Consider the following 13,359-nt stretch of genomic DNA (forward strand, 5'->3'; position numbering starts at 1 on the left):
ATCCAGTCACAGCTGGTTTTATTTGATACACAGGAAGATGGCTACACATGAATTAAGCAAACTTAAAAAAACAAAAGGGTATCCTCAACTGTAAAGGGTATCCTTCTTCTTAACAATATCAGTGATACAGCATTTATCTTCAATTAATACTATAGGTACAAATGTTATCAATATATAATAGAAAGTCTTTGGAATTTACATACTCAGTAACAAGTGTTTTTTTAATGACATACAAAGTTAGAAGCTATTTGCTCAGACCATCTTGGCATCCTAGAAGTGTGAATCCTGACTCACTCCCATGGTGTTATAAACTGTGCTACAAATCCTCAAATCAGGGAAAGCGAGTCCTTTGTGGAAAGATGAGTCCAGGAAATAAACTGAAACCAGACCTGAGTTTAGCAAGTGAGTGAAGACAAAGACTTGGAAACACAAGAAAAAGAATAGAGATTGACATAATTCAGGTAGGTTGGAATTCAAAGCATGCCTAGACCTTGGCAACAGAGACCAGATGGATTAAGACAAAGCCAAGACCAAGCCAAGCAGGGTGAAGGAACACATACAAGCTCCAGGGGCCTGCCAGGTAGACACTTGCAAACCAATGCACCATGTCTAAAGACATAGCAAGTTCACACTTGGTTTAGGCAGGCATCTGGAAAAGAGGATGATCCCAAAGGGTAGGGCATGGCCACAAAAGGTAGAGAATGCCATCATAGCAAGACTTCTATTTCTAGCAATAGTGTGACACAAGTACACAGAAAAACTGAGAGTTGTTAAATAAAATATAACAAAGATTCTAAATGCACAGCTGAGCTCTCAAGGAAGTAAGAGGAATTTAGAACCAAAATCAGAAAAAGACATAAACATAGAACTGCTGCACTGGCACTGACATTTAAGTCACACAGAAAGCATTTGTTAATACTGGTAATCAAGAAGTTCAGGATTTCACAGACATATGGGATCAACAATGAAGGCTTGGGTTTGCTCAACATGATGAAGTAGAACAGAGCCCTTCCTTGCCCCCACAACCCCTAAAGGGCTACTCTCTAAGTGCAAAGAGATGACAAGGAATCTGTCTATCTCAGCCTACATGTTTGAGGAGAGAAAGAAAAAGGTTCCCCAAACATGGGTTTCAAATTTATGCTACCTACACAGTTCAGGAACCCAAAGTTGAGACACTGATATTAAACTGGTCCAGGGCTGAAAACACACTGATAGTGCCTATAAAAATCAAAGGCAAATTTTCTCTAGAGCAATGGTTCTCAATCTTGACGGAGAGGTTTTAAAAACACTGATGCTTCAGTCTCATACTCACAGTATCTGAGTTAACTGGTCTGGGGTTCAACCTGGCATCTTGATATTTAAAGGCTCAGTAGATGAATCTAATATGCAGGAAAATTAAAAAACACTGCTCTACACCAGGAAGAATAGCTAATGGATGCTGGGCTTAATACCTAGGTGATGGGATGATCTGTGCAGCAAACCACCATGGCACATGTTTACCTATGTAACAAACATGCACATCCTGCATACGTATCCCAGAATTTAAAATAAAAGTTGAAGAAAAAAATGGAAACATTGCTCTAGAAAGACATGCCATGAATGTAAGCCACACAGGATCTCCACCAAGTATGACTTACTAAATAAAATTTTACCACACTCAAAAAGCAATCCAGGTAAGCAAGAGTAGGTAGAAATAACAAAAAGCAGAGTTAGACTCCCAAGAACTTTAGATAATAGAATTGTTTGTTATAGTCTATATTATAAAAACATTTAAATTAATTAAAGACAAAAATCCCTAAAGCATGTAGAAATGATAAACATAAGCATTGGATTTTTAAAAGCCCTTAAGTAGGTTAAATAGCAGATTAAAGACCTGCAGAAGGAAGTGGAGAACTAGATGATTGATCTGGAGAAATTACCTAGAACGCAGCACTGAAAAATGAATGATAATTTTCATAGGCACTGCAAAAGAGAAATGAAGAATCATGTAGAATAAATGAAAATGTTCAACATATACCTAATCTATGTTCCAAAGATGGGGAAAGACAGAAATATTTTTATCTGTTGAGAACAGAGAAACATTTCTCTGTTGAGAAAATAAGACTCAGAAAATAATGACTATTTTTTCTGAATTAATGAAAAATAAGAATCATGAAATTCGGGTTTTAAGCAGGATAAATCCATACCTAAACACATCATAGTGAAATTAAAATATCAAAGGTAAGGGCTGGGCACCGTGGCTCATGCTTGTAATCCCAGCACTTTGGGAGGCTGAGGCAGGAGGATCACCTGAGGTCAGGAGTTTGAGACCAGCCTGGCCAACATGGCAAAACCCCGTCTCTATTTAAAAACACCAAAATTAGCCAGGCATGGTGGTGGATGCCTGTAATCCCAGCTACTCAGGAGGCTGAGGTAGGATAATCACTTGAACCTGGGAGGCAGAGGTTGCAGTGAGCCAAGATCACGCCACTGCACTCCAGCCTGGGTGACAGAGCAAGGCTCTGTCTCAAAAAAAAAAAAAAAAAAAAAAAAAAGAAAGAAAAAAAAATCAAAGGTAGGCAAAGTTTCTTAAATGTCACAAAGAAAAATTATCTATAATGAAACAACTAGACTGACAATGAATTTCTCAACAGCAACCACTTGGAGGATTTTCAGAGCTCACCATATGCCCTACTGAGTCTACAGCCATAATACTTCCTCTCAGCTTCCATATACTCTACCTAATTGGAAAACCAGATTGAACTGAGTTTAGCTCCATTTGGAAGAAATTAGGACAAGAGACGCTGAAAATGGTGATAATTTAAATATCAAATTTCTTGATAAGTATGGTATCTTTGGAGATTTATTGGGCATTAGCTATCCAAATGAAGAAACTATAGAGTCCAATCCACTCTTCATTCCCTTTCTGTCAAATGGCAAGCTTAGAAGAAACTAGTCTTTCTAAATTGATATAGTAAATGCTTCCTTTCACTAACAATACCAAGTCTTGGCAAGGATGTGGAGCAACTGGAATGCTCATAAATTGCTAGTGGGAATGTACAATGGTAAATCACTTTGGAAAACAGTTTGGCAGTTCTTAGAAAGTTGAAATGTATTTATCATAAAACTTAGCAATTCCACTATTGGGTAGACATGCAAGAAAAATGGAACATATGTTCACACAAAGACTTAAACATGAATGTTCAGAGCAGCTTTTTTCATAATATCTGATATGGTTAGGCTTTGTGTCTCCACCCAAATCTCACCTTGAATTGTAATCCCCGTAATTTCTACATGTCAAGGGAGAGACCAGGTGGAGGCAACTGAATCATGGGGGCAGTTTTGCCCATGCTGTTCTCATGATAGTGGGTGAGTTCTCACAAGATCTGATGGTTTTATAAGGGGCTCTTCCCCCTTCACTCAGCACTTCTCCTTCCTGCCACCTTGTGAAGAAGGTACCCTGCTTTCCCTTCCTCTTCTGCCATAATCGTAAGTTTCCTGAAGTCTCCCCAGCCATGCAGAAATGAGAGTCAATTAAACCTCTTTCCTTTATAAATTACCAGTCTTGGGTGGTTCTTACAGAAGTATGAAAATGGACTAATACGATAGCCCAACACTAGAAACAATTCAAATGTCCACCAACAGATGAATAAACAAATTGTAGTATATCCATACAATGGAATATTATTCAGCATTAAAAAGGAATAAACCAATTCAACATGTAAGGAGCTTGGAAGTTGCTACTCCATCCTAACATCAAGTAAAAACTGGAACAGACTGAAAAATCAACAACTCCTCTTAGAACCACCAGAAAAGTAGAGTTACAGGACAAACCACTGCCCCAAATATCAGAGAGACAGGCAGATACTGAGAATTACAACTTATCAGAACATAAACTCCCAGGCAAAAACCTCCACAGGAACAAGTGCTAAGATAGGAAAACCTGAACTGTAATTAATGGATTGCTAGAGCTCAGTGGAGACAACCGTAAGTTTAAAACTCCAGAGAGACCCAGTCATATGGGGGCTTCCACACTTTTATGAGTTTTCCATCCAGGAGCTCTATCTCACAGCAAATATCAGAGAAAAATTCCCTTATGATTCCAGCAGGGGGACACAAAATAAAACCAATTTTGAAATGTGCCAGAGCATTCTGTTCTTAAGAAAGCCTGGCCTCAGAAGAAACTATTTTACCAGAGCCTATTGGGGTTTGATCAGAACCTGATCAAGCTGGGGAAAGGGAAATAGCCAACCCCAGCTCCCTCTAGCTCTCCACATGGAAGAAAAGAAATACTCAATTTCAACCCCTTCTAAGTCATTCCTTCCCATGTAAAGTGTGGGAGCGGGAGTCGGGAGATGGAGAGAGACAGGGACAGAGAAACAGTGATGAAGTTCACTATTCAGGGGCAAAAGCCACCAAAAGACTGAGACCTACTCATAAGACCACAGAATGCTCCCTGATATGGATTGGCTGTGTCCCCACCCAAATCTCATCTTGAATTGTAGCTCCCATAATCCCTACATCGTAAGAGGGACCTGGTGAGAGGTACTTGAATCACAGGGGTAGTTACCCCCATGCTGCTGTTCTCATGACAGTGAGTGAGTTCTCATGAGATCTGATGATTTTATAAGGGGTTTTTCCCCCTTTTTCTCACCACTTCTCTCTTGCCTGCTGCCATGTAAGATGTGCCTTTGTTTCTCCTTCACCTTCTGCCATGATTGTGAGGCCTCCCCAGCCATGTGGAATTGTGAGTGCATTAAACCTCTTTTTATTTATAAATTACCCAGTCTCGGGTATTTCTTCACAGCAGTATGAAAATGAACTAATACACTTCCCCTTCTTCCTACACCTTACCACTACATTACTAAGGGCCTATTTACTGCAGTTCTTTTTACCCAGTACATCATGTGTACCTTTTAACAAGAAATTATAAGGCAAACTAAAAGACAAAAAACACAGTTTAAAGAGATGAAGAGACTGAACAAGCATATCTGAACAGAATCGCATATGGCAGAAACGCTAGAATTACCAGACCAGAAATTTAAAACAACTATGCTTCTAAGGACTATGGACTATGCTAAGGACTTTAATGGAAAAAGTAGATAGCACGCAAGAACAGGTATATAATGTAAACAGAAACATGAAAATTCTAAGAGCAAAAAAGAAATAACAGAGATTACAAAAAAAAATAGTGTAAGAGAAATAAAGAATGCCTTTGATGAACCCATTAGTAGACTGGACATGATGAAGAAAGAATCTCCAAGCTTGGGGACATAACAATAAAAATGTCCATGTAATCCCAGCACTTTGGGAGGCCGAGGCAGGTGGATCATGAGATGATGAGATCATGAGATCAAGACCATCCTGGCCAACATGGTGAAACCCCATCTCTACTAAAAATACAAAAAATTAGCCGGGCATGGTGGCACATGCCTGTAGTCCCAGCTACTTGGGAGACTGAGGCAGGAGAATCACTTGAACCCAGGAGGCGGAGGTTGCGGTGAGCCGAGATTGCACCACTGCCACTGCACTCCAGCCTGGCGACGGAGTGAGACTCCATCTCAAAAAAAAAAAAAAGAAAGTCCAATACCAAAAGCAAAAAGAAAACAGACTGAAAATAAAAACTCAGAACAGAACATCCAAAAGCTGGGGGACAACTACAAAGGGTGTAAACAGATGTAATGGAAATCCCAGGAGAGGAAAAAGAGAAAAGAGCAGAAGCAATATTTGAAGCAATAATGAGTGAAAATTTCCCCCAAATAAATGTTAGACACCAATCCACAGATCTAGGAAGCTCAGAGAACACCAAGCAGGATAAATGCAAAACAAAAAGAAAACAAACAAAAACTATGCTTAGGCATAGATATTCAAACTTCAAAAAATTAAACATAAAAAATCACAGCCAGGTGTGGTGGCTCATAGCTCATGCCTGTAATCTGAACACTTTGGGAGGCTGAGGTGGTAGAATTGCTTGAGGCCAGGAGTTCCAGACAAGCCTGGGCAATATAGAGAGACACTCTCTCTTAAAAAATTAAATTAAATTAAATTAAATTAAATTAAATTAAATTAAATTAAAAATTAAATTAAATTAAATTAAATTAAATTAAATTAAATTAAATTAAATTAAAAATAAATCATTAAACACCTTATGAACACAGAAGTAAAGATAAAAATTACACCTCATTTCTCAAAAACAATGCAAGCAAGAAGAGAGTGGAAGAAAATATTTAAAGTGTTGACAGAAAAAAACTCATCAACCTAGAATTCCACACCCTGTGAAATTAACGTTCAGAAATGAAAGAGAAATAAAGACTTTCTCAGACAAGCAAAAATTGAGAGAATTTGTTGTCGGTAAGCCTGACCTGCAAGTAATATTTTTAAAAGTTCTTCAGAGAGAATGGAAATGATATAGCTCAGAAACTTGGATTTATATAAAGAAAGGAAGAGCATTTGAGAATGAATGCGTGAGAGTAAAATAAAAACTTTTTTTTTATTCATAATTGATCTAATAGATGACTGTTTAAAAGGATATTAGCAACAATGCATTTAACTACACATACACACATATATATAAGCATGTAAGTAAAATAAATCACAGCAATGATACAAAAGATGGGAGAGTAGAAATATTTTGTTATTATATAGTACTTGTACTACTTGAAGCCATATAGTGTTATTTGAAAGTGTACTTAGATTAGTTATAAATGAATATTGCAAACTCTAAGACAATCACTGAAAAATGTTTAAAAAGAAGTAGAAGTGATGTGCTAAGAAAGGAGAGAAAAATACAATCATACAGATTGCTCAATAAAAAAATATAAAAGGTAGAAAAAGTGTGGAAGACAAAAATAGAAACAAAGAACAAGAGCAACAAATAAAAAACAGTATTAAATAAGGTAGATATTAATCCAAATACCAATAATTTCTTTAAACATCAATGATCTGGCTGGGCACGATGGCTCACATCTATAATCCCAGCACTTTGGGAGGCCAAGGCGGGCAGATCACCTGAGGTCGGGAGTTCGAGACACGACTGACCACCATGGAGAAACCCCATCTCTACTAAAAATACAAAAAATTAGCCAGGCATGGTGGCACATGCCTGTAACCCCAGCTACTCAGGAGGCTGAGGCTAGAGAATCGCTTGAACCCAGGAGGCAGAGGTTGCGGTGAGCCGAGATCATGCCATTGCACTCCAGCCTAGGCAACAAGAGCGAAACTCCGTCTCAAAAAAATAAATAAATAAAAAATAAGTCAATGCTCTAAATACATCAATGAAAAGACAGATTGTCAGAATGATCTAAAAAAACAAAACCTGGCTATATGTTGTTTAAAAGAAACCCACTTTAAATATAAAGGCACATACAGATTGAAAGAGATAAAGAAAGATATACCATGCTAATACTAATCGAAAGAAAGCGGAAGAGTAGCTACATTAATTTCAGAGCAAACTTCAGAGCAAAGATAGTTGTCAAGAATAAAGAGAAGCATTACCAAATGGTTAAGGGATCAATACTCCAAGAAAACATACCAATGCTTAATGTGTGTGTGCCTAACAACAGAGTATCAAAATATGTGAAGCAAAAATAGATAGAACTTCAAGGAAAAAGATTAATCCAGTATTAAAATTGAAAACATTAACACTCCTCAATCAGAATGGGCGATACAGCCTGCAGAAAATCAGTAAGGAAATAGCTGAACTCAATAGCACCATCAATCAACTGGATATAATTGATATTTATAAATTACTTCATTCAACACCAGTAGAATGTACATTCTTCTCAAGCTCACAGGAAACACTCACCAAATTGGCCATATTCTGGACCCTAAAACATACCTTCACAGATGTAAATGAATAGAAATCATACAGTGTCTGCTTTCAGACCACAATGGAGTTACAACTAGAAATCAAAAACAGAAAGATAGCTGGAAAATTCCTGCCAGGCGTGGTGGCTCACACCTGTAATCCCAGCACTTTGTAAGGCTGAAATCAGGTGGATGGCCTGCATTCAGGAGTCCGAGACCAGCCTGGGAAACATGTTGAAATCCCATCTCAATTTTTTAAAAAAGAAAAAAGAAAGATAGCTGGAAAATTCCAAAATACTTGGACAGTCAACAACAAATTTCTAAATAACACATGGGTCAAAGAGTAAATTGTAAGAAATTTAAAACTATTTTGAACTCAATGAAAATACAATGCTTCAAAATTTGGGGGATGCAGCAAAAGCAATAATTAGATGGAAATATATATAAAATGCATACATTAGAAAAAAAGAAAGACCTAGGCCCAGGCACGGTGGCTCATGCCTGTAATCCCAGCACTTTGGGAGGCCGAGGCGGGTGGATCACCTGAGGTCGGGAGTTCGAGACCAGCCTGACCAACATGGAGAAACCCTGTCTCTACTAAAAATACAAAATTAGCTGGGTGTGGTGGTGCATGCCTGTAATCCCAGCTACTCTGGAGGCTGAGGCAGGAGAATCACTTGAACCCGGGAGGCAGAGGTTGCAGTGAGCCGAGATCACGCCATTGCACTCCAGCCTGGGCAAAAAGAGTGAAACTCCATCTCAAAAAAAAAAAAAAAAAAAGAGAGAAAAAGAAGACCTTAAGTCAATCATCTAAGCTTTCACTCTAGGAAACTAGAAAAAGTACAGCAAATTAAATTCAAAGTAAGCAAAAAAAATGAAATAATAAAAACCAGTGCAGAAATCAATAAAATTAAAAATAGAAAACCAATGGAGAAAATCATTAAACCGAAAGCTGATAGGTTTTCTTTAGAGATCAATAAAATCAATAAGCCTCAAGCCAGGTTAACTAAGAAAAAACAGAAGGACACAAATTACTAATATCAGAAATGAAAGAGGGGACACATCATCACTATGGATCTCACAGACATTAAAAGGATAATCAAGGAGCATGATGAACAATCTATGCTCACCTATTTGACAACCTAGATGAAATGGACGAACTCCTTGAAAGACACAATCTTCCAAAGCTTACATAAGATAAATAGGCAGTCTTAATGGGTCTATATCTATCAAAGAAATTCAATCAACAATTAACAACATTCCAAAACATACAGCACCAGGCATGGTATTCAGATAGGTTCACTGAATTCTACCAAAAATTTAAGGAAAATATTACACAATTATCTATGTCTTTCAGAAGATAGAAGCAAGTGAAAGACTTACTAACTCATTTTATGAGACCAGCATTACTCTAATACCAAAACCAGACAAAGACATTACAAGAAAACTACAGACCAATATCTCTCATGAACATAGATGTAAAAATTCTCAACGAAAGTGTTAGCAAATTGAATTCAAGAATATATAAAAAGAATTACACATCACAACCAAGTGGGATTTGTCCCAGCTATGCAAAGCTGATTCAACATTTGAAAATCAATTAATGTAATCCATCACATTAACAGGCTAAAGAGGAAAAATCATATGATTTTTCCACATATCAATGAATATTGAAAAGGCATTTAACAAAATCTAACACCCATTAATGATTTTAAAAACAAAAACTCTCTGCAAACTAGGAATAGACAGGAACTTTCTCACCTTGATTTTTAAAAAATCTACAACTAACATCATACTTAATGGTAAAAAAAAAATAAAGCTTTCCCACTAAGATCAGGAACAAGGCAAGGATGTCCCCTCCTACCACTGCTTTTCAACATTATACTGGAAATCCTAGCTAACACAATAAGATTGGGGAAAAAAGTATACAGGTTGGAAAGGAGGAAATAAAACTGTCTTTGTTTGCAGATGACATGATCAGCTATGTAGAAAATCCAAAAAGAACTGACCAAAAAACTCCTGGAACTATAATAAGCAATTACAGCAAGGTTACAAGATACAAAGTTAACATTTTTTTCTTGTCCTTAGCTTTATCACTGTCTCACTTTTGAAATATTTTTCCCATTTATCTTAAGACTAGTTCATAAATTTGAAATTATTTTCTTTTGCTTAAAAAGTAGGATGCGATAGCAGGATTATAGCATTTAAAAAAAAAAAAAAAGTATGCCCTGGAGTTAGAGTGCTCTGGGTTCAAATCCCAGCTCTGCCAGTTACTAGCTGTATAATCTTGAGCAACCAACTCTGAGCCCAAGTTCCTTTATTTGTCAAATAAAAATTATAATAATTCTAAACTAGTAGAAATATGATGCATGTAAAATTGTTGCCACAGAGTATGCATTCAGTAAATGACATGATCCTATATAAAGAAAACCATAAAGAACACAAAACAAATTAAGTTGCAGGATACAAAACTCAACACGCAAAACACAGTTGCATCTCTTTACACCAATAATAATCTATCCGAAAAGGAAATCAAGAAAAATTCCCATTTATAAAAAGAATAAAATAATTAGGAATAAATGTAAGCAACAATTTGAAAGATCTATACACTGAAAACTGTAAAACATCGATTAAAAAAACTGAACAAGACACAAATAAATGGGAAGATGTCTCATATTCATGGATTGGAAGAATTAATATTGTTAAAATGATCATATGACCTAAAGTGCTATATGGATTTAACAGAATCCCCTATCAAAATTCCAAGGAAATTTTTCACAGAAATAAAAAGAATTCTAAAATTCATATGGAACCACAAAAGACCCCAATAAGCAAAGCAATCTTTTTTTTTTTTGAGTCGATTCTGTGAACTTAGTTAAGAGTCTGCCTAAGTTCACTAATTTCGTTTTGTGGGGAAAGAATGTAAAGCAAACATTAGGTAATTTGGCTAGAGCATAATAATTAGATTTTCTGGTTTTCAAAAACCTTAAAAAGAAAGTTTGATGTGCTATTTTCACAATTAGTTTAACTAATTACCAAAAAATAGGTTTATGTTCTATATGTCTTTTTTGTTCTTCTTTCTATAATATCATTTTATTAACTTTTACAAAAGTATTAGTGTAGGATGTGTTAAAACATTAGACAAATTAAATTTAACAGAGTTTAACTGAGCAAGGAACAACTGGCAAATCGGGCAGCTCCCCAAACCAGAATAGGTTCAGAGCATCGCCAGCACTGCTGCATGGTCAGAGAGGATTTGTGGACAAAAAAGGAAAGTGATATAAGGAAAATGGAAGTGAGGTACAGAAACAGCTGGATTTGTTACAGCTTGGCATTTCCCTGATTTGAACATGGTTTGAACAGTTGGCTGCCTTTGGCCAAAACTTGGTGATTGGTACAAGAGTAGGTTACAGACTATTTACATTCCAGTTAGGTTACAGTTTGCTGAGTACGAAGAAACCTTAGGCAGAACTTAAAATATGTAAGGACAGCTTTAGGCTCAACTTAATTTAACAATTCCCCACCTTTTGGTCAACCTCTCAATTTTGACACTGACCAAAACTTTAGGCCTTGAGGTCACTCTGTTACCATCATAAATGTACTTATTTGGTCTCAGATCCCACTGGGAAAGAGCAGAACAGTTGGTTTTTAAGGTGGGAACATGGATTTCAGGTTACTTTTTTGTAAGAGTTAGAGACCCAAGGGGACCTCCTTGTGCTGGAATCTCCTGTTTTCATGAGAAAGAAAGAAAAAAAAAAGGAAAAGAAAAAAACCTGCTCTGCTTTAGGATCTATCTGCTTCCTTAAAATTTTAGTTTATGTCACATTTAGCATGAGTGACTCCATCTTGGTTTGGTCTGGTCGGCTGGGGCCTAGTGTACAAGCTCAGCCCAAAACAATGGCCTCCCGTCACTGTGTTTAAGAGATGGTTTGGAAATGTCAATTGGTCCTTTCCCACAGAGAGTTGGAAGCCATCTTTAGAGCATCTAAACAGTCTCTGGAAGTAAAGATGGTGCCTTTACCCTACACTGTTCCTCAACTTAAGTTTTAGGAGTCATTTTAAATTCTAAACATTTGCTGCTGTTTCCCTAGGATAATGAGGAAAATCAACATGGAGGAATTCTAAGAGAAAGTCTGAGGTGTTAGCAAATTAAAGGTGGCCCTACAGAAAGCTCTCTGCTGTTAAGGCTGTGCTGCCACCTTGTGGCCATCCTGTTTATGACCCCGAGCTCGAAGATCCACCCTCTGCTTTTTTGTCTCCTTTTGGTCTCAACTCCAGTGCTTTTCTTATCTCATCTTTCCCACCTAACTCCTTAGTGAGCTCCATGAAATCTACTTAATCTTCTGATCTTTACTTGAAGCTTGCTTTCTAAATTCAGTTACTTTTATCACGTACTTTGTTACTGCTACATGAATTTGAGCATTATTGTTCAGTGTCAACCAAACTGCTACTAAAATGATGAATTATATAATTACTTGGGTACAGTAGGTTCAAATAAAACTTTAACATTTTACCAATAACTTATAAATATTTTACTTCCTGCCACCCAAAGAGAAAGTTGCCTTATAAGCAGTAACTAGCAACACACAAGCCATCTTGGATATACCCCAAATTGGGTTGTCAGAACATAGATTAATAATTTTTGGAGTGCCAAACTGAGTAAATGTCTCTTAAAAATTTAGATCATTGTAGGAGAGTTTGGTCTTTGTAAATCTTCTTCATTATAATCTCATAATATCTTTATATAAATAATATACATCATAACTCATCTGAATGAAGATGAAACATGGCAGATTAACAAAGGAAGACAGAAGAGAGAAGAAAGGAGTCTCTTGGGGAAGGTTGACATTTCTTCCAAGCATCTCCTTTCCAATACATGTCAATTTCGCTGTGAACAGGAACCATGGTAAAGGCCTTTCATTTCCTCATGATGAAGTTTAGTCCTGAAAGTCATGCTGTGCAACCTAAATGGAATGTTCCCAACTTAACATTCCTTGGAGTCTTCCTACATCTAACAGACAACTACCTTTAAAGAATAATGACTAATTGGGGTTGCCTATCCCTAAAATCACCCTAAAATGCAACTGGTAAATGTGCTAGTGGACAAAGGCTCATTTTTCCTGTTTCTTTAGGCTTAACCCTCGGGTGTATCATTTGCTGAGCATCTAATCCACCATGGAAGGTGCACAGTGCACATGGGATGCTGGTGCAGATTTGGGGACTATATTTTTTGTCTTTTCCTCCCCTCACTGGAACCTGTCAGACAGCTAATACTTTCTTACATAACTGAGCAGGCCCTCAGAACTTGTTTCTTCAGCTAGTGGGAGAAAAACCCCAACACGTTCTCTTCAACAGTCAGCTATTATCCTTTTACCCTGCTTTTGATAAGTAATATTTTTAAAGTAATGTTTGCAATAGATTGTCATTTATTAGGATTAAATAAAAGATGAGCTATGAGGATTGACTGTCAGTTCCATATTTACAAGTTCATTCAGTTAGAAGATGCAAGCAATGAGAACAAAGGGAAGACCCACGGCAAACGGTGGGGAAGCGACAGGATGCAGCAGTGACCAT

The 13,359-nt window shown here is 37.0% G+C and overlaps 1 protein-coding gene across 3 annotated transcripts in view; it reads right to left on the minus strand.

Annotated features, from left to right (window-relative positions):
* Nucleotides 1–13,359, minus strand: part of RGL1 (ral guanine nucleotide dissociation stimulator like 1) — a 283,782-nt gene that overhangs the window by 252,229 nt on the left and 18,194 nt on the right. The gene's annotated exons all lie outside the window — the stretch shown is intronic.

The sequence above is a fragment of the Hylobates moloch genome, unplaced genomic scaffold (genome assembly GCF_009828535.3).
Source record: "Hylobates moloch isolate HMO894 unplaced genomic scaffold, HMol_V3 SCAFFOLD_18, whole genome shotgun sequence".
Taxonomy (NCBI): domain Eukaryota; kingdom Metazoa; phylum Chordata; class Mammalia; order Primates; family Hylobatidae; genus Hylobates; species Hylobates moloch.